Source organism: Phocoena sinus, chromosome 8 (genome assembly GCF_008692025.1).
Source record: "Phocoena sinus isolate mPhoSin1 chromosome 8, mPhoSin1.pri, whole genome shotgun sequence".
Lineage (NCBI taxonomy): Eukaryota > Metazoa > Chordata > Mammalia > Artiodactyla > Phocoenidae > Phocoena > Phocoena sinus.
In genome coordinates this window covers 58,688,757-58,715,740 of record NC_045770.1, presented here as the reverse complement: position 1 = coordinate 58,715,740, position 26,984 = coordinate 58,688,757, and the positions used below count along the sequence as shown (strand labels likewise).

Genomic DNA, 26,984 nt, shown 5'->3' with positions numbered 1-26,984 from the left:
TGTGATACATCATACTGGCAAATTGAACAATAAAAACTATATGATCATCTCAATAGATGCAGAGAAAGCTTTCGACAAAATTCAACACCCATTTATGATAAAAAGCCTCCAGAAAGTCGGCATAGAGGGAACTTACCTCAACATAATAAAGGCCATACATGACAAACCCACAGCCAACATTGTCCTCAATGGTGAAAAACTGAAACCATTTCCACTACGATCAGGAACAAGACAAGGTTGCCCACTCTCACCACTATTATTCAACATAGTTTTGGAGGTTTTAGCCATTGCAATCAGAGATGAAAAAGAAATAAAAAGGAATCCAAATTGGAAAAGAAGAAGTAAAGCTGTCACTGTTTGCAGATGACATGATAGTATACATAGAAAATCCTAAAGATGCTACCACAAAACTACTAGAGCTAATCAATGCATTTGGTAAAGTAGCAGGATACAAAATTAATGCACAGAAATCTCTTGCATTCCTACACACTAATGATGAAAAATCTGAAAGTGAAATTAAGAAAACACTCCCAGGACTTCCCTTGTCGCGCAGTGGTTAAGAATCCGCCTGCCAATGCAAGGCACAAGGGTTCAAGCACTGGTCTGGGAAGATCCCACATACCGCGGAGCAACTAAGCCCATGTGCCACAACTACTGAATCCTGTGTGCCTAAAGCCCATGCTCCGCAACAAGAGAAGCCACCACAATGGAAGTCCGCACACCACAAAGAAGAGTAGCCCCCGCTCACCACAACTACAGAAAGCCCGCGTGCAGCAACAAAGACCCAACGCAGCCAAAAATAAATAAAATTAATTAGAAAGAAAAAAAGAAAACACTCCCATTTACTATTGCAACAAAAAGAATAAAATATCTAGGAATAGACCTACGTAAGGAGACAAAAGACCTGTATACAGAAGATTGTAAGACACTGATGAAAGAAGTTAAATATGATACAAACAGATGAAGAGATATACCATGGTCTTGGATTGGAAGAATCAACATTGTGAAAATGACTCTACTACCCAAAGCAATCTACAGATTCAATGCAATCCCTATCAAACTACCAGTGGCATTTTTCACAGAACTAGAACAAAACATTTCACAATTTGTATGGAAGCACAAAAGACCCCAAATAGCCAAAGCACTCTTGAGAACGAAAAACGGAGCTGGAGGAATCAGGCTCCCTGACTTCAGACTATACTACAAAGCTACAGTAATCAAGACAGTATGGTACTGGCACAAAAACAGAAATATAGATCAATGGAACAGGATAGAAAGCCCAGAGATAAACCCACGCACATACGGTCACCTTATCTTTGATAAAGGAGGCAAGAATATATATTGGAGAAAAGACAGACTCTTCAATAAGTCGTGCTGGGAAAACTGGACAGCTACATGTAAAAGAATGAAATTAGAACACTCCCTAACACCATACACAAAAATAAACTCCAAATGGATTAAAGACCTAAATATAAAGCCAGACACTATCAAACTCTTAGAGGAAAACATAGGCAGAACTCTCTATGACATAAATCACAAGATCCTTTTTGACCCACCTCCTAGAGAAATGGAAATAAAAATAAACAAATGGGACTTAATGAAACTTCAAAGCTTTTGAACAGCAAAGGAAACCATAAACAAGACGAAAAGACTACCCTCAGAATGGAAGAAAATATTTGCAAATGAAGCAACTGACAAAGGATTAATCTTCAAAATTTACAAGCAGCTCATGCAGCTCAATATAAAAAAAACAAACAACGCAATCCAAAAATGGGCAGAAGACCTAAATAGACATTTCTCCAAAGAAGATATACAGATTGCCAACAAACACATGAAAGAATGCTCAACATCATTAATCATTAGAGAAATGTAAATCAAAACTACAATGAGGGGCTTCCCTGGTGGCGCAGTGGTAGAAAGTCCGCCTGCCGATGCAGGGGACATGGGTTCGTGACCCGGTCCAGGAAGATCCCACATGCCGCGGAGCGGCTGGGCCTGTGAGCCATGGCCACTGAGCCTGCGCGTCCGGAACCTGTGCTCTGCAACGGGAGAGGCCACAACAGTGAGAGGCCTGCGTACCGCAAAAAAAAACATGAGATATCATCTCATACCAGTCAGAATGGCCTTCATCAAAAACTCTACAAACAGAGCTTCCCCAGTGGCACAGTGGTTGAGAGTCCGCCTGCCAATGCAGGGGACACGGGTTCGTGCCCCAGTCCAGGAAGATCCCACATGCCGCGGAGCAGCTAGGCCCGTGAGCCATGGCTACTGAGCCTGCGTGTCCGGAGCCTGTGCTCCGCAACAGGAGAGGCCACAACAGTGAGAGGCCTGCGTACCGCAAAAAAAAAACCCCAAAAACTCTACAAACAATAAATGCTGGAGAGAGTGTGGAGAAAAGGGAACCCTCTTGCATTGTTGGTGGGAATATAAGTTGATACAGCCACTATGGAGAACAGTATGGAGGTTCCTTAAAAAACTAAAAATAGAACTACCATACGACCCAGCAATCCCACTACTGGGCATATACCCTGAGAAAACCATAATTCAAAAAGAGTCATGTACCACAATGTTCATTGCAGCTCTATTTACAATTGCCAGGACATGGAAGCAACCTAAGTGTCCAGCAATAGATGAATGGATAAAGAAGAAGTGGCACATATATACAATGGAATATTACTCAGCCATGAAAAGAAACGAAATCAAGTTATTCGTAGTGAGATGGATGGACCTAGAGTCTGTCACACAGAGTGAAGTAAGTCAGAAAGAGAAAAACAAATACCATATGCTAGCACATATATATGGAATCTTAAAAAAAAAAAATGGTCATGAAGAACCTAGGGGCAAGACGGGAATAAAGACGCCGACCTACTAGAGAATGGACTTGAGGATATGGGGAGGGGGAAGGGTAAGCTGGGACAAAGTGGGAGAGTGGCATGGACATATATACACTACCAAATGTAAAATAGTTGGCTAGTGGGAAGCAGCCACATAGCACAGGGAGATCAGCTCGGTGCTTTGTGACCACCTAGAGGGGTGGGATAGGGAGGGTGGGAGGGAGGGAGACACAAGAGGGAAGAGATATGGGAATATATGTATATGTAGAACTGACTCACTTTGTTAAAAAGCAGAAACTAACATACCATTGTAAAGCAATTATACTCCAATAAAGATGTTAAAAAAAAAAAAGAAACCAGCAGAAAATGTGCAATAAATGACATAAAATTCACAGAACAACTACAAATGGCCAATAAACATGAAAAAATATTTAACTTCACTAGGGAGATGAAAATTAAAACAATAAGGTATTTTTCTCTCAACAGACATGCAAAAATTTTAGAGAGTAATAATATCCAGTGATGACAAGGTATGACAATATTCCCAGGGATAATCAAAAACCTAAAAATAAAATGGCCTTCTTGCTAATACTAACCCTACCATTCACTCACTATGTGACTCTGAACAAGTCATCTCCCCTCTCTGGGCCTCAATTTTCTCATCAGTTTTTTTTTTTAAAAAAAAAAAAGAAGAAAAACTCAAATCATTAAGAGTATTTGACTTGCTTATGGCACAAAGGTGTGAAGAGAAGGGCAACACTGGCCATGAAAGAACCTTGTAAACTTCACAGCTCAATACAATCCTGTAGCATTCGTAAGAAGGAAAATCAGAGTATTCTCAAAAATAAACTGTTTATTGTTGGCTAGACATTCTATGAAATAAACCACTAATTTTCCAAAAAACTACAGGAAGAGAGTTAAAAGGAAGAAATATAGGTTCTGTTTTTACCACATGACTTAAGCCCTCTAATCTCTGTGTTTCAGCTTCTGAAGATCTCTAAGGATTCTATAATTCTGTGACAAAAAGAGAAATGAAACCCTGTACTAAAACAGTTGGAATTTACACTCGCCAGAGTCTCTTGCCTGAAGAGGTTAAGTAGATCACAGGCCAGCTTTACGGAGGTATCTAGTTTACTGGTCCATAAAACATTTTTTTTTTTTTTTAATTTATTTATTTAATTTAATTTTGGTCGTCGTTGCTGCACGGGGGCTTTCTTTAGTTGCGGCGAGCAGGGGCTGCTCTTCATTGAGGTGCTCACTCAGGCTTCTCATTGCGGTGGCTTCTCTTGTTGCAGAGCACGGGCTCTAGGCACGCGGGCTCAGGAGTTGTGGCACATGAGCTTAGTTGCTCTGTGGCATGTGGGATCTTCCCGGCCCAGGGCTCGAACCTGTGTCCCCTGCATTGGCAGGTGGATTCTTAACCACTGCGCCAGCAGGGAAGCCCCCCATAAAACATTTTTTTACTGCCCAGCCCTCCCTCTTGGTATATACCAAAGAAATAGCAAAATAACAGCATGATCACATCTCCTTAAAGACCTCTGACAAACCCGCCTTGATCTTATATACGAAACACTGACCCAGAAATACACACTACTAGGTTTTGAACCACAACTCAGACTTTGTACCCCACTTTCTCTATAGAGAGCAACTTGGAACAACAAAATCAAGACTATAGCTTAGGAAGGAAACTCTCAGGGGAAACAACTCCGTAGCTCTGTCTGGAGAAATGATGGTAGGAGAAAGAACACCAGCAGATCAAGTAAAACTGTCCTTAAAGGAAATGACAAGAGCTCCCTACTGAAAGAATTAATCAATGAATATTTATTAAGCCCTGACCCATCCCACAGGAACTATGCTACCCTCAGGAATCTTTTCCTTCAGATCTCCTAAGAACAGTCATAGCCATTTATTTAGCACTTAACTTTCACAAATACTATGTGCCAGTCACTCCACTAGACACTTCCATTTAGGTTAGCCAGTTTCTTTCTCAAACCAAACCTATTACTGAGGAATTACTGCCTCCATTTTACAGATAAATAAATTGAGGTTCACAGAAATTCACTTACCCAAAATTGTGGATCACTATTATTGTTGTTATTATGTATTACTATTCTCATTTTAATGATAAGGAAACTGAAGCTCAGACAGTATAAATAACTATTAAGTTATTAAGTAGCAAAATAGGGTTTTGCCAGGTGGTTCTGCTATTAAAGCCCATACTAGTTCTACTACATCCCCTTTCTTGTTTGATACTAAACCACAAAATGAAAGTAAGACTTCAACTCCAATGAGTATGCAGTTAAAAATAAATGACATGTATAGACTCCTTCTTCAGCTCCTTCCAAAATATAAATGTTATCTTTTCTGAAAAGCAGTAAAGCAGCAGCATTTACTCCCAGGAAAGTCAAAGGGGAAGGTGACTATCCTAAGATTCCCTAGTCAATGGTAGTACAAAAGAAACCAAGGATAGATGACATTGGTCCAAGAGCTTTTCACTGTCATGATGAAATCATACTCCCACATTAGCCAATCACAGTGGGCATCCCAATGGATAATCACAAAATAACCAGATGAATAATTTGATTAGCAAATCCTGACATCACCAGCCTCTTCCAGTGCTTTTAATGGAAAACTTTTCCTGTAAGAGTATCTCTCCCAGGCCATCTGCAATATTCTGACCCTTCAGGCAATGAGACAGGCATCAGGGTCCCGAACTCTGCCTGGCTGATGACCTGAGAAAGGAACAACTGACACTCAACCCTAAATAACTTACTTAAAGGCTTTGTGTGTGCTGGCCCAGAAGCAAGAAACACTACCAGCCTCATAAATTTTGCTTCCTAATAATAATTAAGCAGTCTATCTAGTTTCAGGCCCCAGAAAAGGGAAGAAACCTGGAAGAGCAAGAGAAAAGAAGCTTAATGTTGCAAGGAATGCATCAGAACTCTTTTGTGAGCTGCTAGTGTGGGATTTTTAAAAAAAAAAAAAGAGGAAGAAGAATACCCTGTTGCCAGATAGCAACTGCTTCACAAATCAGGTGTCTGAAGCACAGGCTCAAACTGGCTTATTCAAAAGGCCAATTACTAGCAAACACTATGGTTGCAGCCTTGCAAGTGCTGCTATTTCGTTCTGTTGTTACTTGCTCAGCCCCAAACAGCCAGAAACAGAAATCAGTTCCACAGGTTTCTATTGCCATCAGCTAACAAAAACTCTGTGCTTGCCCTCATAAGCTGGGGAAAAGAGAGAGAATATCACCCTGTTCAAATTTTAAAACAGTCAAGCCTGGACTAGCTTTGCCACTTATTAACTGTATAACTTTGGTCAAATCCCTCAGCATCAGTCTCTTTTTTTTTTCTAATTAATTAATTTATTTATTTTTAGCTGTGTTGGGTCTTCGTTGCTGTGCGCAGGCTTTCTCTAGTTGTGGTGAGCAGGGGCTACTCTTCATAGTGGTGCGTGGGCTTCTCATTGTCGTGGCTTCTCTTGTTGCAGAGCATGGGCTCAAGGCATGCAGGCTTCAGCAGTTGTGGCACGTGGGCTCAGGAGTTGTGGCTTGCGAGCTCCAGAGCTAAGGCTCAGTAGTTGTGATGCATGGGCTTAGTTGCTCCCCGGCATGTGGGATCTTCCCGGGTCAGAGCTTGAACCCATGTCCCTTGCATTGGCAGGCAGATTCTTAACCACTGCGCCACCAGGGAAGCCCAGCATCAGTTTCTCTCTCTGTATATGAGGTTTTTTTTTTTTTTTTTTGGCCTCACGGCACATGGAATCTTAGTTCCCAGACCAGGGATCAAACCTGCACCCCCTGCAGTGGAAGCGCAGAGTCTTAACCACCAGACCACCAGGGAAAGCCCTGTATCTGTAAAATGGGCATAATACAATGGGCTGTAGGGATGAAATGGACTAAATTGCACATGACTCTCTTAGTCTCCTTGCCCTTCTGAGGAATACCCTTGATTACAAAGCACCTAACCTAGATTTCAGATTGTTACCCTTTAGAAAAGGGAATATGTTTAATTTCATAGAATATATGAATATTAACTGCAGGATGTTTTCCCTGTCCTTACTCTAGCATCTAACGCAACTATGCACACGATAGGCCCAAGACAATAGCATTCAATAAGGTTTTAACTGCTGAGGAGGATGCCTAGCCCCAATCCCTTTCAAGATAATAAGACTTAAGCCAACCTAGATAAACACCTAATTTTCCCTATCTTACAGAGACTTTCCTTCATTCAAACAGTATTTACTGAGCAACTCTGAGGTGCCAGGCCCATTCTGGGTCAATGCAGAGACAAATATGACAACACTCCAGCGACTACCGAGCTCATGATGCAATGAGGAAGACAAATATTGAAACAGATTATTACAATATAGAAATTGTTAATTTTTACCTTACAGCTCCAAACCAATTCTTCATTGCCCTACTCTGACTGGATTCTGCAGACTACATTTCTCCTTCCCCAGCTGGTTCACATCAGGTTATGCCAATAAAAGGTACTGGAAGGAGACTACAAGGCTAAGGGAGAAAGAAAGGACTTTTTCCAGTGTTTGGTTTTTCTATAAGGCAGCAAGCAGATCAGCATACAGGGGGACATGGTAGATTTGAAGACAGGGGCTCTCCAGGTTCTGAGGCGAGCGCCCTCTAGGCAGTTTCTTCACCACAGCAATAAGCAGCACATTCCTATGAGTGTATTCCATGCACTCTCCTCAGAATCTTGGCCTTGTGGAACTCTCTTTTCTTAAGCTTGTAAGTTCCTTCCTTGTTTGCTTTTCCCTCAGCCCTAGGGATGGTAGTCATTTTCTGCAGTCACCACCTCTATTATACCTCAGAGTTCTCTTTTTATCTCTCTTAGTAGTTAACTACTTTTTACCTAGTTAACAATTCTTTATATTAAATTTTACCTGTTTCAAATTAATGGTGTGACTTCTATCACTTCAACCGGACCCTGACTGCTATAAGTAGGATAAATGCTATGATACTGCCCACGGAGTCCAGCCTCCGTATTTTACAGATAAGAAAACTGCAGTTTCAAAGATTGACAGTAATCTGCTCAAGGTCACACACTTGTAGAACTGAAACTAGAACTCCTATATCCTGACTCTCAATAAATAATAAACATGTATCAAACACTTCTGTGTCCAGGCGCTATGTTGGCTGTTGAAAACACAAGAGATGAACTATAATAAATCCCTGCTCTCAGATGGTCCACTATCTAGATGAGAAGACAGACACTAAAAAAAGAGAAAGTTCTAGGGAGGGGTGACAAACACCAAGACAAAAAGAAATTACTAGCTCATCTCTCTAGTAAGAGATGCTTCCTAGGTGGTCTCATTTTACCACACTTTACTCTCTAAGCTGAAGGATTCCTGAGCTGAATAGAAGGTTAACTTGAAAATAAATCTATAACCAAGGCTCAAGAAATGCAAGTAACCAAACAATAAACCTCCACCCTGGGCATAATCAGAAATATCACTAATGGAAAATCCTTCTAGAATAGGAAGCGACACAGAAACAAATTATGGATGAACACTTGTCGTTATTAACTTAGGAGGGAATTGCATTGGCTTTCAAAGGGCAACAAAGGTTTGGAGAAGAGAGGTAATTATACTAAATAAGCTCTGAAGAAAGGCAAGCAAGAATAGACAGGAGATGCAGGCTGCTTCAGAGAACACTTGCATATTAGGAAGGATATGCCTATGGTGAGCAGATGCTGGCACAGCATGATAGGAAGGGACCCTGGAGCCCTAGACCAGAGAAGAGGCCTGGTTTACCTTACTCTCTAGTTCTAGCTGAATCAAGCTGCCCACTGCTTCCCTCAAAACAACAAGCTCTTTCTTCTTTCTGGGATTTTGCACATACTGTTCCCTCTGCCTACAATGCCCTTCATTTCCTATCTATCTAAAGATCTGACCCTTCTTGTAAAGCACAAATCAATCATCAACTTCACTGTAAAGTTTTCTCCAGTCATTCCCTGTACCCTTGATCTGGGCAGAATGAATCATCCCTTGCTCAGCACTTGTTGTATATCTCTCAATTATAGTACTTTCTTACACTTAATTTCTTACAAATAATGTAATTATTTGTTTGTGTGTCCCTTCCCAACTGGACCATGAGATTCCTAAGCAAGATATTTCCCAGTGTTTATTATTGTTCCTAGTAAGCAGGAGCTCAAAAAGGTATACAGAATTATTCTACTGAATTGTGTAGACAAACTCAACCTTCAAGCCCAAGAATGAATGTATCTTAGAGCCTTAACGCTCCCGGATTCATGATGAATCCCTCCTGGAGTCCAGAACATTTAAGCTGTACTAGAAACTCAGTTATTTCTACTTGAGAGCTTAAGTATTTCCTTGTGCCAAACTGGCAATGCAACTGTATATCTTTAGTGCTTCCACTAAAGGAATTAAAGTTTGTTGCAAGTCCGAACACAACAGTTCTTTATCCTCCTCCTTTACATAAATTGGAAAAATAGACTGAGAACTCTAATCAGCTGAAATCTTCCCAGGGAAGAGGACTTGGCTGTTTACTAACAGTTCAAACTACTGCTAATACCCATGTGGCTGGCATATTTTCTCTTTTGGCAGCCCATTCATATTGAGGGAGGAAGTATCATGCACTGCAATCAGAGAGTAGGATTTGGAGTCAAAGGAAGAGAATGAGTCCCAGCTCTGCCACTCTTTATTTTGCCAAGTGACCTTGGACAAGTCATTTAATCTCAGTGAGCTTCAATTTCCCTGGGGGGGAAATAGGAAAAATATTACCTGTCCCACTGGGCTACCATAAGGATCAAATGAGGACTATTCCTTATTGCACTGACTTCTCATCTTAGGAATTAACCTTGTCTTTCTGGAACACACAGAGAACTAGGAAGTAAGTAAAAAAAGCATCTTCAAAACCAAACTAACTGCCTCTAATTCTTCACACTTGACTACCAGTAGAGTCCCTGGGGCCTCACTCTTCCTTTAAAAACATATCTAATAAACTCATAATGTGGGAGCACCACAGTTGAAGGCAGGGTTACTATACTGAAAATAATAGTGTTAAGCGAACTGAACATTGAGGGCCTCCCTACAGCCTTCCCCTGCAGCGACCCCCGCCCCCCAGCTTCCAGACCACTGGCAGCCAGGCCCATAACCTCTAGGAAGGAGACTAGAAGATCCTTCAAGAGAATCTGACCAGCCCTAGTAAAAAGATCTAAAGATACTGACATTGCAGTTGCCCCGCAAATAGCCCAGGCAGATCACCATTATAGTTGAGGTCCATAATCAGTAAGCTCCACCCAAATATTTAAAATTTCCAATCAGTTTTTTAGTATCCCATTTTAAAATACAAACAATCAAGGATTACCAGACATCTGGGGAAAACTCCTAATGAAAAACAGAATTCAGATCCTATTTATATCAGAAGAAATTTGAGGATGCAAGTGAAAAGTTATTTGAAAGAAAGCATAACAATTATGCTTATCTTGGCCGAAGTTTACCAATGATTAAAAAATCAGATCAGGAATGGAACAGGACAGAGAGCCCAGAGATAAACCCACGCACATATGGTCACCTTATTTTTGATAACGGAAGCAATAATATACAATGGAGAAAAGAGAGCCTCTTCAATAAGTCGTGCTGGGAAAACTGGACATACATGTAAAAGAACAAAATCAGAACACTCCCTAACACCATACACAAAAATAAACTCAAAATGGATTAAAGACCTAAATGTAAGGACAGACACTATAAAACTTAGAGGAAAATGAAGGCAGAACACTCTATGACATAAATCACAGCAAGATCCTTTTTGACCCAACTCCTAGAGAAATGGAAACAAAAACAAAAATAAACAAAGGGGACCTAATGAAACTTAAAAGCTTTTGCACAGCAAAGGAAACCATAAACAAGATGAAAAGACAACCCTCAAATGGGAGAAAATACTTGCAAACGAAGCAACTGACAAAGGATTAATCTCCAAAATTTACAAGCAGCTCATACAGCTCAATATCAAAAAAACAAACAACCCAATCCAAAAATGGGCAGAAGACCTAAATAGACATTTCTCCAAAGAAGATATACAGATTGCCAACAAACACATGAAAGAATGTTCAACATCATTAATCATTAGAGAAATGCAAATCAAAACTACAATGAGGTAACACCTCACACCAGTCAGAATGGCCATCATCAAAAAATCTACAAACAATAAATGCTGGAGAGGGTATGGAGAAAAGGGAACCCTCTTGCATTGTTGGTGGGAATGTAAATTGATACAGCCACTATGGAGAATAGTATGGAGGTTCCTTAAAAAACTAAAAATAGAACTACCATAGGACCCAGCAATCCCACTACTCGGCATATACCCCGAGAAAACCATAATTCAAAAAGAGTCATGTACCACAATGTTCACTGCAGCTCTATTTACAATAGCCAGGACATGGAAGCAACCTAAGTGTCCATCGACAGATGAATGGATAAAGAAGAAATGGCACATATATACAATGGAATATTACTCAGCCATAAAAAGAAATGAAATTGAGTTATTTGTAGTGAGGTGGATGGACCTAGAGACTGTCATACAGAGTGAAGTAAGTCAGAAAGAAAAATAAATACCGTATGCTAACACATATATATGGAATCTAAAAAAAAAAAAATGGTTCTGAAGAACCTAGGGGCAGGACAGGAATAAAGATGCAGACATAAAGAATGGACTTGTGGGGCTTCCCTGGTGGCGCAGTGGTTGGGAGTCCGCCTGCCGATGCAGGGGACACGGGTTCGTGCCCCGGTCTGGGAAGATCCCACATGCCGCGGAGCGGCTGGGCCCGTGAGCCATGGCCGCTGAGCCTGCGCGTCCGGAGCCTGTCCTCCGCAACGGGAGAGGCCACAACAGTGAGAGGCCCGCGTAACGCATAAAAAAAAAAAAAAAAAAAAAAAAAAAAAAAAAAAAAAAAAAAAAAAAAGAATGGACTTGAGGACACAGGGAGGGGGAAGGGTAAGCTGGGATGAAGTGAGAGAGTGGCATGGACTTATATATACTACCAAATGTAAAATCGATAGCTAGTGGGAAGCAGCCTCATAGCACAGGGAGATCAGCTCGGTGCTTTGTGACCACCTAGAGAGGTGGGATAGGGAGGGTGGGAGGGAGATGCAAGAGGGAGGAGCTATGGGGATATATGTATATGTACAGCTCATTCACTTTTTTATAAAGCAGAAACTAACACACCATTGTACAGCAATTATACTCCAATAAAGATGTTAAATACAATAAAAAGGTGGAGCAATCAAGAAAAATAAAATAAAATATACAATAGTCTATTTAAAAAAAAAATCAGATCAGGGAATTCCCTGGCGGTCCAGTGGTTAGGACTCTGCACTTCTACTGCAGGGGGCCCAGGTTTGATCCCTGGTCAGGGAACTAAGATCCCACAAGTCGCGCAGCATGGCCAAAAAAAAAAAAAAAATCAGATCAGATGGACTTATGCCATCAACCTGATAATAAATAGCTCCTCCAAACTTAATAGTTCATTTTACTGATGGCTATTCACTTCATCAGGGATAAGAGGCATATAGTAAAATAGAGTTTGCTAAGTCTGGGAAGGAGCTATATTGTATCTGCATTTATTTTTCTAATTCTAAAGATATCTGTTGTGTATAGATCTACATAAGGATGGATTGAGTGTCCCAATGAAGGCACTAAAATAAAGAAACCAATGGGTCATAAAAGCATTAAGAGACATCACTGTGCCTACTAATCACTGATGCTACATGTAGTTAGACATCTGTATGTACAAAATTCTAGATGAACCTAGAGAAGGGAAGTCTCTCATCCCATGGCACCTCACCTTCAGAAGTCAGGGAAGACTTCACAGAAAACACAGTAGTTGAGAAGAGTTTTAAAGAAAGAGTAGAGAGCGTCAAGTAAAACAGAAGAACAGGAAAGAGTACAGCACAGCAGAAAGACTATCATGGGCCACAACATACATGAGGATGGAGAGGTTAAGAAGCTGCAAATAATGCAGTGTCACTAGAGCACAGGTAAGAGCAGTAGGAGATGAGCAGAAATCAGATCAAGGAAGACCTTGTATGTTATACAAGGAATTTAGACTCTAACCTGAAGGCAACTTGGAGCCAATGAAGAGTTTTAACAGCATATTAAGATGATTAGATTTGAATCTAGGAAAAGATCATTCTGATGATGATATAACAGATTTTGGGGGTGGGAAAGGGAAGGTTGGTGGCTACAACCTTCCAAGCTATGTACTAACTGTTCCTAAAAGGCAACTCTCACGCTTACAAACGCTCAGCTTACTGTGAAGCAGATTATTCTACCTCTAAGAGACCAGTAGCTACCAGAGACACTCTAATGATCCCCCTGAGGAATGTAGCATCCCAAGGCCTCCACCACCAGGTTCTTTCTATTTCTCCCCTAAGGTCTTCTTTAAAGGCACAAAGATTGTGTTATGTTACCTTGTATCAGAGTATGTCTCTCAGCTTGGTTTTAAGGAAGATATGCATCAACCCCAAGCCCTCACCTCCCAATTCCCAATGACTAGGGCAATTTTCTGCCATTTCTCAGAGCTATATTAAACTAACACATAGATACATGAGAACACACACACACTCATACACACTCATTTGTATACATGTCTGATTTTCCCATGTACACTCCTTCAAGGAGATGGGAGGAAAGATGGAAAGGAATATTTAACAAGCACCAACTTAATGCTTGATTCTTTCCTCATTTCTCTCATTTAATCTCTCATTTAATCCTCACCACAACTTTGAGCAAAGCAGATTTATATTCCCATTTTTAGAGATGAAGAAACTATTTCTCAAAGAGAACAAATGATTTACCCAAGATCACAGAGCAGGTATAAGGCAAAGCTGAGATTTGAAGCCACATGTCTATGGGTTTACCAATGCTTTTCTACTACACCTCACACTAGGTTTCCCTGTACCTTATTTTAGTCATTACTAAATCTCCACTTAGTCGTTGAACTGCATTATACTGAGCCACTCATTGAACAGATCAACAACCTAGAAAAACAACCAAACAGAAGAACCAGGTGCAGATGGAAAACTTGGACAATAGACACAGGCAGCAAAAAGAAAAGAAAGAAGAAAAGACGAGAAGAGGAAAAGGAAAAGGAAAAAGAAAATAAACAGCAGCAGCAACATCGATTCCAACAAGCTCTTTGGAGCCCTAGCTGATACTGGCAAGTACAGAAATAGCCAAAACTCATGTTGACAGATCTCCATTTCTAAATCTCGTCTCCTCAGCCAGCCCCAGCAGAGTGCCTGGTAAAATACAGCCTAGTCAGGCACACATCACAAATGAATTCCATTAAGCAGATGCAACCTCTCCCTGAGGACTTCTCACTCTTACAGAACCACCAGGAACTGGAGAAAGCTTTTGTTCTCCATCTGAACTATGTCTACAAGCCCTTGGTGGTAAAGGAAAATTGGATTTGAGAAGAAGATGGCTTGTTAAAGAGCCTAAAACCTAAGGTGGAAAAGGAAGCAATTCACTAAAACCAAGCATTCCGAAACAGAAACTTTCTGTGAGGTGACAAAGAGTGCTGTCATAGTTATGACTTGCCCTCTAAACACAGGGTCCCCAAAGCATCTTGTAGGAGGGGCAGAAGCCAAGACTCATAGACTAGCTCTACCTGCACTGGTCCACAGATATCATCACAGGTTCATACTAACACTATAGCTTTTTCTAAAGCAAGAATCACTTGTTTGCAACAACTGTGCTCGGTTACAGAGATTTCACTATAGAAGTATTTTGTTATGGAAAAAGAGTACTATTGTATCAATTAGATCACAAATATAATAAGGGGAGAAAGAAAGGAAACTAAAGGTTAAATAAGATAATGTGGGACTTCCCTGGTGGAGCAGTGGTTAAGAATCTGCCTGCCAAGGCAGGGGACAAGGGTTCAAGCCCTGGTCCAGGAGGATCCCACATGCCACACAGCAACTAGGCCCATGCGCCACAACTACACTCTAGAGCCCTCAAGCCACAGCTACTGAGCCCTGTGCCACAACTACTGAAGCCCGCATGCCTACTGAAGCCCACACGCCTAGAGCCCGTTCTCTGCAACGAGAAGCCACTGCAATGAGAAGCCCGTGCGTGCACTGCAACGAAGAGTAGCCCCCGCTTGCCGCAGCTAGAGAAAGCCTGCGCTCAGCAAAGAAGACCCCACGCATCCAAACATAAATAAATTTATTCTAAAAAAAAAGAAAAAGATAATGTAAGTAAAGAGTCTAGAAACTGAGCTGGCACAAAGTAGATGTTTAACCAGTGTCTGCTCAAGTGAACTGAAAAAGACAAATTAGCATTTGTTTAGTATCTGCTGATTAATAATAATAACCTAAACAGCTTTTGTATACTTTACCTTGCTTAATCCATAAAATAATTCAGAACAAGTGTTAATTATCCTCATTTTATATATAAGAAGAGAGGTTCAAAAAAATTAGCAACTCGGTCATTTAGTTATTAAGGGACAAAAGTTGTGATTTGTTCACAGTATCAGAAAGTTATAAACTGAGCAAAAAAATAATAATGCCATCTCATATTTGCTTTAAAGTTTTTCACTGCACAATGAAACATGTGGAGGTAAACAGTGGGCTGGGAAATGGAATACCTGAGTTCTAGACTTAACTGTGCCAAACTGGTATGCAGCTTAAATGAAGTCTCTTTCTTCCCCTTTCTGGATTTTAATTTTCTCACCTAACTCAACAGCGGTACAACATTTAACTTAAAGATGAGTTATATTATCTTGAAATTCCAGGAATATTGTATATACAATCGAGACTCTTTACTGGACAAGAAATGCTCCCTTATTGCCCAGTATTACTCTACTCTCCCTGGCCACACGTTCAGGATTAACAGCTTACCTCTACCTGTCCATCAGCCATTCGTAAGCCAGAAGCATCCTTTACGGTACAGCTCCCCACCTGTGCTGGATGCTTCATTAAGTGTAAAGCTGATACTATAGTTTGCTGGAAGCCTGGTGCACAAATGTTACCTGGAGATGAATAAATCATTCCAGTTGTGTTGGGTTGCAATTGTAAGGATAGCAGCTGTGGCTCTGAAAACAGATGGTCTTATAAGGATGGAGGACTTGGCTCCTATCTGATTTTCCTAAGGCAAGCAGGTTTGGGTCAGCAGGAAGCCTGGCTGGGAAGTGCCGGAGTAGAGCTAGCATTCAGTGATGAGGAAAGATGACAGAAATGCACAGGTAGTTTCTTTCCAAAATAAATGAATATATCAGAGGCTGCAATTACCAGAATCCCAAGCCCTTACTTTTGTACCTACTCATCAACTTCTAAATCATTTTCTTTTCAGTCCAACACTTTCTTCCTTGATTTTTCAATACAAAGGTGAGTTCAGGGAGAATGCCTAGCAGAGCCCAGGCACAAGAATAGAACTTTAAGATCTGCTGACTAGAACAACTTGATAAAACAGAGTAAAATAACTTGAAAAAACAGAGAAAAACGAACTGAATTTACCAGATGATAGTGGAATGAGTGTCTAATGACACAGCTGATAATAGTAGATGTGCAGTAAACATATATTTAATAAAGTAACGTGCCAGGCAACATTCTAGGTGTTGTACATATACTGTCTTTTAATTCTCAAGACACCCTTTCTTTTATCTCCATTTTGTATATAAGGAAATTAAAACTCAGAAAAGTCAGGTACTCTGCCCAGTCACACAGCAAATTAAGTGACAGGAGTCAGAAATGACCCCCCAGGGCTAAATGATTCCAAAGCTCTATGCATTGTTTGTCAACCTCCTGTCCAACCAATAGTGGCCTTCTTGAGGTTCCTCAAACACAGCTAGCAGACTCCTACCTCTGGACCTTTCTGCTTGCTATTTCCTCTACCTTCACATCTTCTCAACGTTTTCTACTCTAGATCATTCAGGGCTCTGCTCAAACGCCATCTCTTCAGAGAAGCTTTTCTTGATCATCCCCCCCAACATATACTGTTCCCTTACTTTGCTTTATTTTTTTATTATGACACTAAAATTGTATTATTTATTAGTTTATTTGTTTGCTTACTGTCAGTCTCTCCCACTAGAATGAAAGTTTTTTGGTTTTTGGTTTTTTTTTTGCGGTACGCAGGCCTCTCACTGTTGTGGCCTCTCCCGTTGCGGAGCACAGGCTCCGGACGTGCAGGCTCAGCGGCCATGGCTCACGGGCCTAGCTGCTCCGCGGCATGTGGGATCTTCCCGGACCGGGGCACGAACCCGTGTCCCCTGCATCAGCAGGCGGACTCTCAACCACTGCGCCACCAGGAAAGCCCCTAGAATGAAAGATTTTTGAGGACAAGGACTTTTTCTTGATCACAACTGTATCCCCTGTGCTTAGAACAGTGACTAGTACATTGCAGGTGCTCAACAAATATTCAGTGAATCAATGAATGAATCCTGTGATCAAAATCACAGAGCTCTAGAATATTAGTGTAAAAAAGTACTTGTTACAGGGCTTCCCTGGTGGCGCAGTGGTTGAGAGTCCGCCTGCCGATGCAGGGGACACGGGTTCGTGCCCCGGTCCGGGAAGATCCCACATGGCGTGGAGTGGCTGGGCCTGTGAGCCATGGCCGCTGGGCCTGCGCGTCTGGAGCCTGTGCTCCGCAACGGGAGAGGCCACAACAGCGAGAGGCCCGCGTACCGCAAAAAAAAAAAAAAAAAAAAGTACTTGTTACATAGCATAAGGAGCACTGGCTTTGCAATCAGGCAGATGTGGGTTCAAGTCTCTAACTGACTATGACTGTGTGACTTTGGACAAGTCTCTAAACTTCTTTAATTTTAATCTGTAAAGTGGGTATAAAAAAATAAGGCCCATAGATCTATTATGATGATTAAATCCAATAAACACATGAAAATGTTTTATGCAAACTATAATGTGTTATATAAATATGATGAGAAATTATGACAATGAGAAAAAGTTTAGAGACAATCTAGTCAAGGCTTTCACTTCAGAGATCACTCTAAGGCCCAAAAAGGTAAGTGAACTGTCCAATGTCCCACAGTTATTTAGAACAGAAAAATAATTAGACTCTAGGTCTCCAGGCAACCAAGCTGGGACACCTGCCATTACCCCCCAAACTAGTTGACCTCTGGTATTCTACTTTCTCTTGATTCTTCTTGTACTTCACTGGCTGATCCTTTGATCTTCTCAACCCTACCCCCGCCCCACCACCACCTAGGTCAGCGTGTCCAGAGCTCAAATGTCAGATCTCTTCTCTGCTCTATCTATACACATTTCTTGGGTGATCACATCTACTCCATGACTTTACATATACTAATGATTTCCATTTCTGACCTGGACTTCTCTGAATTCCAGACTTGTATATCCAACTGCCTACCCAACATCTCCTTTTGGTTGTCTTACAGCCATCTGAAATGTAATATGTCTAAAATCAAACACTTGACCTCCCTCTACAAACCTGCACCTGCCAGTCTTTCCCATCTCTGAAAACAGCAACTCCAATCTTATAGTCACTCAAGTCAAAAACCTTCCATTGACTATTTTCTTAATCTCATAATCCTCAATCTATCAGCAAATTCTGTCAGCTCTACTTTCAAAACATATCCTGATTCCAACAATTTCTTACCACCTCTACTGCTACCACACTGTCTCAAGCTTCCTTTATCTCATTCCCTAACTCTTGCTACAGCTTCCTATCTGATTCCCCTGCTTCTGCCCTTGCCCTATCCATCCCCTATCCCTCTCTCCTCAGAAGCCAAAATGATCCTTTTAAATTCAATTAGAGCATGTCACTCTACTCTGTTCGAAATCCTGCAATGGTTTCTCATCTCAACCAGAATAAAATAAAGGTTATTACCATGGGCTACAAGACACCATGTAATCCGGATCCATTCTACCTATCTGATCTTACCCACTACCACTGTCCTCTTTGCTCATTACACTTCAGCCACACTGCAGTAAAATTAAATTTTAACACCAACATTCATGTTGTTTGGGAACCACTCTGAAGTGGCCAAAAGCAAAGACCAAGAATATGCAAGCATTGGACTCCTTAATGTGAACAGCAGGAACATTCTTTCCCTCCTTGTTGTTCATTGATAAACTGAGCACAACCCCACCTCAGGGATTTAATGCTTACAGTTCTCTCTGCCTAAAGCATTCTTCCCTCAAACTATTAATATGACGTGTTCCTTTATTTCATAACATCTCTTCTCAAATTTCACCTCACCAAAAAGGCCTAGGTCAACCAATCATATCTAAAAGAGACCCCTCCTGGGAATTCCCTGGCGGTTCAGTGGTTAGGACTTGGCACTCTTATTGCCAGAGGCCCAGGTTCAGTCCTGGTTGGGGAACTAAGATCCTGCAAGCTGTGTGGCACAGCCAAAAATAAAATAAATAATAAAAGTAAAACAGACTCCTTTTCAATAACTCCCTTTCCCCATACATTGCCTAATTTTTCATATCTCTGCCCACTAGAGTGCCATTGAAATCAGGGACTTTAATTTATTCACTGATATATCCCCAGTGCCAAGATTGTATGTGCTCTATAATCCATACCAGCAATCAATTTAGCCATTAATTATTTTGTAATTAATATCTTATGTCCTCAATCTAGTCTTCCCCTAAACAGACTAAATATTATTTTCAAATGAAAATCTCTCAATTCTGGATATCCTCTCTGAGAACTTTCAATTCAACTAGTGATAATGTAGAAGTAATTTTAAAAGGAGAGAATGGTAAAATGAAGCCATATTTTTCTTCTTCTGGGATCCTCTTATAATCAGCTAACAAATCAGTAAGTATTAATAAGCACCTTTAGGTACAGAGCACCATCTTATTAAAGAAGGATATTACCTAGCTAGGTAGTAAAACATAGAGAGGTACATAAAAATAGTAATAAGATGGATAATAAACACATGAAAAGACACTCAGCATCATTAGCCATCAAGGAAATACAAACCAAATCACGGTGAAACACCATTCAATTCACATTCACTAGGATGACCAAAATAAAAAAGACAAGTGGTGGAGAGGATGTGGAGAAACCGGAACCCTCATACACTGCTGGGGGGAATAAAATGGTGCAGCCACTTTGCAAAACAGTCTGAAGTTCCTCAAAGGGTTAAACATAAAATTACCCTGTGATCCAGCAATTTCACTCCTAGAATTTATTTCTTCTACCTAAGGGAAATGAAAACATATAACAAATATCCACGCAAAAACTCCATATACAAATGTTCACAGCAGCATTATTCATAATAGCTAAAAAGCAGAAACTACCCAAATGTCTATTAACTGATGAATAGATAAATAAATGTGGTATATCCATACAATGGAATATTTTGCAGTAAAAAGGAATGAAGTATTGATACATGCTACAACATGGATGAACCTTGAAAACATTATACTAAATGAAAGAAGTCTGGTCATAAAAAGCCAACTACTATATGATAACTTTTATATGAAATATCCAGAATAGGCAAATCTACTGTAGAAGATAGATTAGTGGACTTCCCTGGTGGCACAGTGGTTAAGAATCCCCCTCCCAATGCAGGGGACATGGGTTTGAACCCTGGTCCAGGAAGATCCCACATGCCGCGGAGCAACTCGGCCCGTGTGCCACATCTACTGAGCCTGCGCTCTAAATCCCGCAAGCCACAACTACTGAGCCCACGTGACACAACTGCTGAAGCCCGTGTGCCCAGAGCCCGTGCTCCACAAGAGAAGCCACAATGAGAAGCCCACACACCACAACGAAGAATAGCCCACACTCGCCGCAACTAGAAAGAGCCTGCGCGCAGCAACAAAGACCCAACAAGAAAGAAAGAAAGAAAAGAAAGAAAGAAAGAAAAGAAACCAAGAAAGCAAGAACGAAAGAAAGAAAGAAAGACAGAAAGAACGCAAGAAAGAAAAGAAAGAAAGAAATTTATATTTTAAAAAAAGAAGATAGATTACTGGTTGCCTAGGGCTGGTGGAGATGGGAGAAGTATGGGTGGCTGCTAAAGGGTACATGTTTCTTTTGCAGGTAATGAAAATGATCTAAAATTGACTGTGACAATGGCTGCACAATTCTGTGAATAAAAAAGCACTGAACTGTATACTTCAAATGGGCAAATTGTATGGTACATGGATTATAGCTCAATAAAGTAAAAAAAACTTTAAAAATATAATCTGGGGTTTATTTCAGGTTCCATTTATCAACATTCTTACCATTCACATTCAAATTAACATTTATTCAGGGTAGGATTTTCATCTCACAGCAGCAGCTATCAAATTGCTCACCAGAGCTCATCTTCAGACAGACTTTGAACAAGTCCTTGGCATTAGGAGATAAAATAAGAGCTTATAAAAGCCAAGCACAGATGAGACTGGCCTTGGCTGTGGTTGCCAAATATATGGAATTTCTAAAAATTAAAATAGTTTTTGTAAAACAGTAAATAAAAAAAAATTTAAGGAAAAAGAAAAGTTAACATTTATTGAAGGCTAGATAACTCTCACTTTATTTTACTCAATACAACCAAAAAGGCTGTGAGACAGGAGTTATCAACTCATCCATTTTGCAGGTAAGAAATCCATAGCTCATAAAAGTTAAATGATTTAGGGACTTCCCTGATGGTCCAGTGGTGAAGACTCCACGCTCCCAATGCAGGGGGCACAGGTTCAATCCCTGGTTGGGGAACTAAGATCCCTCATGCCGCATGGTGCAGCCAAATAAATAAATGATTTCAGACCTATAGTAAATTATCAGAGCCAGGAGTTGGTCCTGCATTCACTATCTCCAAATCTAGGGCTCTTTCTCACCTCTCATCCCCAACTTCTTGCTAGTAAGCATAATTAAGACCTAGCTGTAGCACTTACTCATAAAAGTAAGTACTAAGAACTAAGAGATCATAAGAACACATTTATAATCACAGATTAACAGAATGATGATCAAAACTGTATAACACAAAATCCAATATCCCTGCGTTTAACTACTGGGTCAGCAGTGCTATGCTACATGAAAAAAGAGTTGGCTGGATCTGATTCCCAAGGTCACCTATGTGGGGGAAAAAAAGAAAGAGAGAAAGACAAAAAAAAGTTCACAGCATTCCCCAGTAAACCAATCAAAAACCATACACACTTCAGACGGGTTTGTAACTGACCTTGGTAATTCCTGAAACAAGACATCTTAATGATACCACCAAAAGCACTTATTAAAAAGCTAGGCTGTGACAAGGAAGTTTTTTGGGGTGATGGAACTATTCTGTACCTTGACTGTGGTAGTGATTACACAAATCTAAGCATTATTAAATTCTGACACAGAAAGGTCAACTCTACTGTTAACTTAAAAGTAAAATTTAAGGGGCTTCCCTGGTGGCGCAGGGGTTAAGAATCTGCCTGCCAATGCAGGGGACAGGGTTCAAACCCTGGTCTGGGAAGATCCCACGTGCCGCGGAGCAACTAAGCCCGTGCGCCATCAACTACTGAGCCTGTGCTCTACAGCCTGTGAGCCACAACTACTGAGCCCGGCTGCCACAATTACTGAAGTCCGCACACCTATAGCCCACGCTCTGCAACAAGAGAAGCCACTGCAATGAGAAGCACGCGCAGCACAACAAAGAGTAGCCTCCACTCGCCGCAACTAGAGAAAGCCCGCACGCAGCAACGAAGACCCAACGCAGTCAAAAATAAATAAATAAATTTATAAAAAATAAAAGTAAAATTTAAGAAAACCTGCATACATATTAAAAAGTAAGCTGTTGTGCATCAAAAGACATTATCAACAGAGTAAAAAGGCAACCCATAGAATGGAAGAAAATATTTGCAAATCATATATTGATAAAGGATTAATATCCAGAATATATAGATAACTCCTAAAACTCACAATAACAACAACAGAAACCTGATTCAAAAATGGGCAAAGGACCTGAACAGATATTTCTCCAAAGAAGATATATAAATGCTCAATAAGCACTGAAATGATGCTCAATATCACTAATCATTAAAGAAACACAAATCAAAACCACAATGAGATACCACCTCACACTCATTAGGATGGCTATTACCAAAAAAAAAAAAAAAAAACAGAAAATAACAAGTGTTGGTGAGGATGTGGAGAAATTGGAATCCTTGTGCACCATTGGTGGAAATGTAAAATGGTATTGCTGCTGTGGAAAACACTAAAATGTTTCCTCAAAAAATTAAACAAAGAATAACCATATGATCTAACAGTTTCATTTCTGGGTATATACTCAAAAAAACTAAAAGCAGGGTCTCAAATAGATGTTTGTACACCTGTGTTCATAGCAGCATTATTCACAATAGCTAAAATGTGTAACCTAAGTATCCATTAACAGTGAAGGGATAAGCGAAATCTGGTGTATATATACAATTATTCATCCTTAAAAAGGAAGGAAATTCTGTCATATGCTACAACATGGATGAACCTTGAGGACATTATGCTAAATGAAATAAGCCAGTCACAAAAGAAAACTACTGTATGCTTCCACTTATATGAGGTACTTCGAGTAGTCAAAATCACAGGGACAGGAAGTAAAATGGTGGTTGCCAGGAGTTGGGGGAGGGGACAATGGGGGGTGGTTGTTCAATGGGTGTAGAGTTTTACTTTTGCAAGATGAAGAGAGTTCTGGAGATGGATGGTGGGAAGGTTGCACAAGAATATTAATGTGCTTAATACCACTGAACTGTATAGTTAAAAAAACGGTAAATTTTATGAGCCACAATTTATTTATTTATGAATAAATAAGCTAGGCATATGTGGTAATGTTACTTCAAGTAAAATTATAGTAATAGCTAATGTTTATGAGTGTTTACTATGAGCGAGCACATTATTTCACTTAACCCTGACCATAACCCCAACTATTAGACCTCTCTTTCACAAATGAGAAGGCTGAGCCTAGTAAGGCCAACCCACTTGCTCAAGATCACATAGCTAGTTAACTCAGACTGAATTCAAACTCAGGCAGTCTGACTCTATAGCCCAGGCCCTTAACCACTATACTACAGCATAAAATACTATATTAAATATCACAGATAGAAGTTGACAAATATAACTACTCAGGCTAGTCCTGACGACCTAAGCTTTCAAATGAACAGAACCACATTAGAAGCAGACATACTATACAACCAATATAGCAGATTAAAAGCATTGTGGAAACATCAAGAGCATTCTTGTAAAAAAAGTACATGATTAAATGTAGCTGGCTCCACAGTCACTCCCTTCAGAACCATGCCCCAATGCAGCCCATAAAAGAAAAAGCAAAATAATGACAGCTCTAGATCATCACAGGCAGGAAACACACACACACACAATCTACTAAGACCCCCTCTGCCCGAGACTCCAGCATCCCAATTTCAATACTGCCCTCCAATACTGTCAGATTCAAAGTGCCACCTTCCTACTTTGTGGCACTTTGTACTTTTGAGTAGTTTTCATATTTGCTCTGGGCAAAGGACTGTTCCCTTTAGCCCAAGGCTCTGCAGAACAAACATCACACTCTGTATCCCCATCCCACAAATGGATGCTATAACTTAACTCCATGCCCAACACTAAGCAAATATCCCTTGTTTCTACTTAAGTTCTTTATTCCCTCATACCTCATAGTTTATGACTTATGTGTCAGTGCTTATTTATCTGAAAAGCAGAAACTTTAAAAAAGAAAAAAAAAAGCAGCACAATAAGCCAAACTAAAGTGCCAACAGCATGAACGGGGACCTAAGGAGGAGCTTGATGATGGAGGAGAGGGTACGTGGAACTAACTTTCTAACTTTCTGCATAATCAGACCTTATTATTCAAGGAAGGTCAGCGAAGCCTCCTCAGCACATAAGTTCCTTTCTCTCCTGTTGCTTCTATCAAATAAACATAATACACCAAATAATAAATATACCTGTTAGCTGTATTTATTTAATCCTAGACTGCATTTAAGTCTCCATGTTTCTTTGTAAAAACATCTTAGTCCTTCTAGGAATTTTAATCTGTTCCTTAAAAGGAATCACTGATTAAACAAAGTGTCAAAAGGTTCACATTCAACCAAACTTAACTGAGCACCTACTATGTTTCTGAATTAGATTTTTTCACAGGAGGTTTTTCATTTAATCCTAAAAAAGAATCCTTTGACTTAAGTATTATTGGCTGCCACCCTTCCTTTTTTTTTTTTTTTTTAACCACCAAGTAAAGTGAGAATCAGGCAGTTAAGTAACTTGCAAAGATCTCACAGCTAAAAAGCAAAGGGAAAGAAGTAAAGGAGCCAGGATTCAAACTCTGACCTTCTATTTCACCTCTCTAAACTTTAATTTCCTCATCAGCAAGAAATATTACCTATCTTCAAGAGTTGATGTAGGGGGGCTTTCCTGGTGGCAGAGTGGTTAAGAATCCGCCTGCCAATGCAGGGGACAAGGGTTCAAGCCCTGGTCTGGGAAGATCCCACATGTCGTGGAGCAACTAAGCCCATGAGCCACAACTACCGAGCCTGCACTCTAGAGCCCACGAGCCACAACTACTGAGCCCAGGCGCCGCATCTACTGAAGCCTGCGTGCTCTAGAGCCCATGCTCCGCAACGAGAAACCACCACAATGAGAAGCCCGCGCATTGCAACAAAGACCTAACGCAGCCAATCAATCAATAAATCAATAAAATTGTTTAAAAAAAAGAAGAGTTGATGTAGGAATTATATGCAAAGCACTTAGATCAGGGGCTGCTCCTCAATAAATGTTAGCTTTATTCCTTTTTTCCTTCATGCTTGAAATGTCTGGTTTGTTGGCTTATTCCAAACAAATGGCAATTTTTTAAAGTTTACACTTTGTTTTTCTTAGCTATCTTATTAACTGGTTTTGTCTTGGTCCTCACAAGGACGTTCATAATCCTGGGATATCTTGGGAGCACTTCTGGCTCACCTAGCAGCTGGGATGCTTGCAGCAGAGCTCTTTTTGCTCAGAAACTTGCATAGAGACTACTTCCTCTCCTCTATTCTCCCTTAGACAAACAGACACATACGCAGGTGGAAAATTTTTTTAAGCCACAATTAGCTTAATTAACATAAAGTGACAGAAATAGAAAAAGCCACAGTGTTCTAGCCAGGCAGCAAGGCTGCAGGGGAAGCAAGAATTCTCTGGCTGGCAAAGTGAGAGGAGAAATAAGCATCTACTGGGGAGGAAAAGGAGTCACTGCCATGTGGTGGGAACTAGGGAATATCTAAAATGGATGGTCAGCACCACCCACTGGGGCCCTCATCCTTAGTCCTCAGGATGGGTCAGGTGCCCCTGATTTATCAAACAAAAACTCACGCCAGACGAAAACGTGATTATGAGCTCCTTAAGGGCAGAAATTATAACTTACATCTAGATCCCCAGGCACAGAACCTGGCACAGAGAAGCACTCATATTTGAATATATAAATAATTGCATAAATGAATAAAGTCAGATTAAAAGAAAGAGCTTATCCATCTTTTCCAGTGTACTAGTACTACACAAGGAGGGTTCCTATAAGCACCATGATGCAATCCATAATTCCTCATAAATACCCACACACACAAAAGTATGGTGCATCTGCAGGCCATCTCCCCAAGAGTTCTAGATAACCCACAACTGCTTCTGGAAAAAAAAAAGACAGCAAGTCCCTAATAAAACCTATCAGCAGCTCCCCACTACCTTCAGAATAAACTCTATACACCTTAATTAGCATGTAAGGTCCTTCTGTAAACTGGCTCTTGCCTTTCTTTCCAGATACACCTTTTCAAGAACTCTGAGCACCTGCCAAACATGAAGCCCTCTGCCCCTTAAGTATGCCCTGAAAACCTGCTTCAGCACCTTTGTTGCTGCAGTTCCCATGAGACTCATCACCACCAAAATTTGGTTTACCTAAGTTCAATTCACCTTTCATGAAACAACTCAGGTCCCATCCATTTTTACAAAATCTGTTATAATTGACCCAGATCATAGTGTTCATCTCCTTTCCTGACTTAAGGCAGTACTATCCATAGCTCTCATCCCATATTCAACAATACCATGTTGTTATCTTTACATAGAGGGCATATATCCACACATAGATCAATACAAGGGTATGGGGATTTCCCTGGTGGTCCAGTGGTAAAGAATCCACCTTACAATGCAGGGGACGCGGGTTCAATCCCTGGTCAGGGAACTAAGATCCCACATGCCATGGGGCA

The 26,984-nt window shown here is 40.5% G+C and overlaps 1 protein-coding gene and 1 non-coding gene across 3 annotated transcripts in view; one reads left to right on the top strand and one right to left on the bottom strand.

Annotated features, from left to right (window-relative positions):
• Positions 1-26,984, bottom strand: part of FAM168A (family with sequence similarity 168 member A) — a 205,016-nt gene that overhangs the window by 124,210 nt on the left and 53,822 nt on the right. The window lies entirely within an intron of this gene.
• TRNAR-UCU lies at positions 12,159-12,231 on the top strand. Its single transcript has one exon. It is a non-coding gene; the product is annotated as a tRNA-Arg (tRNA).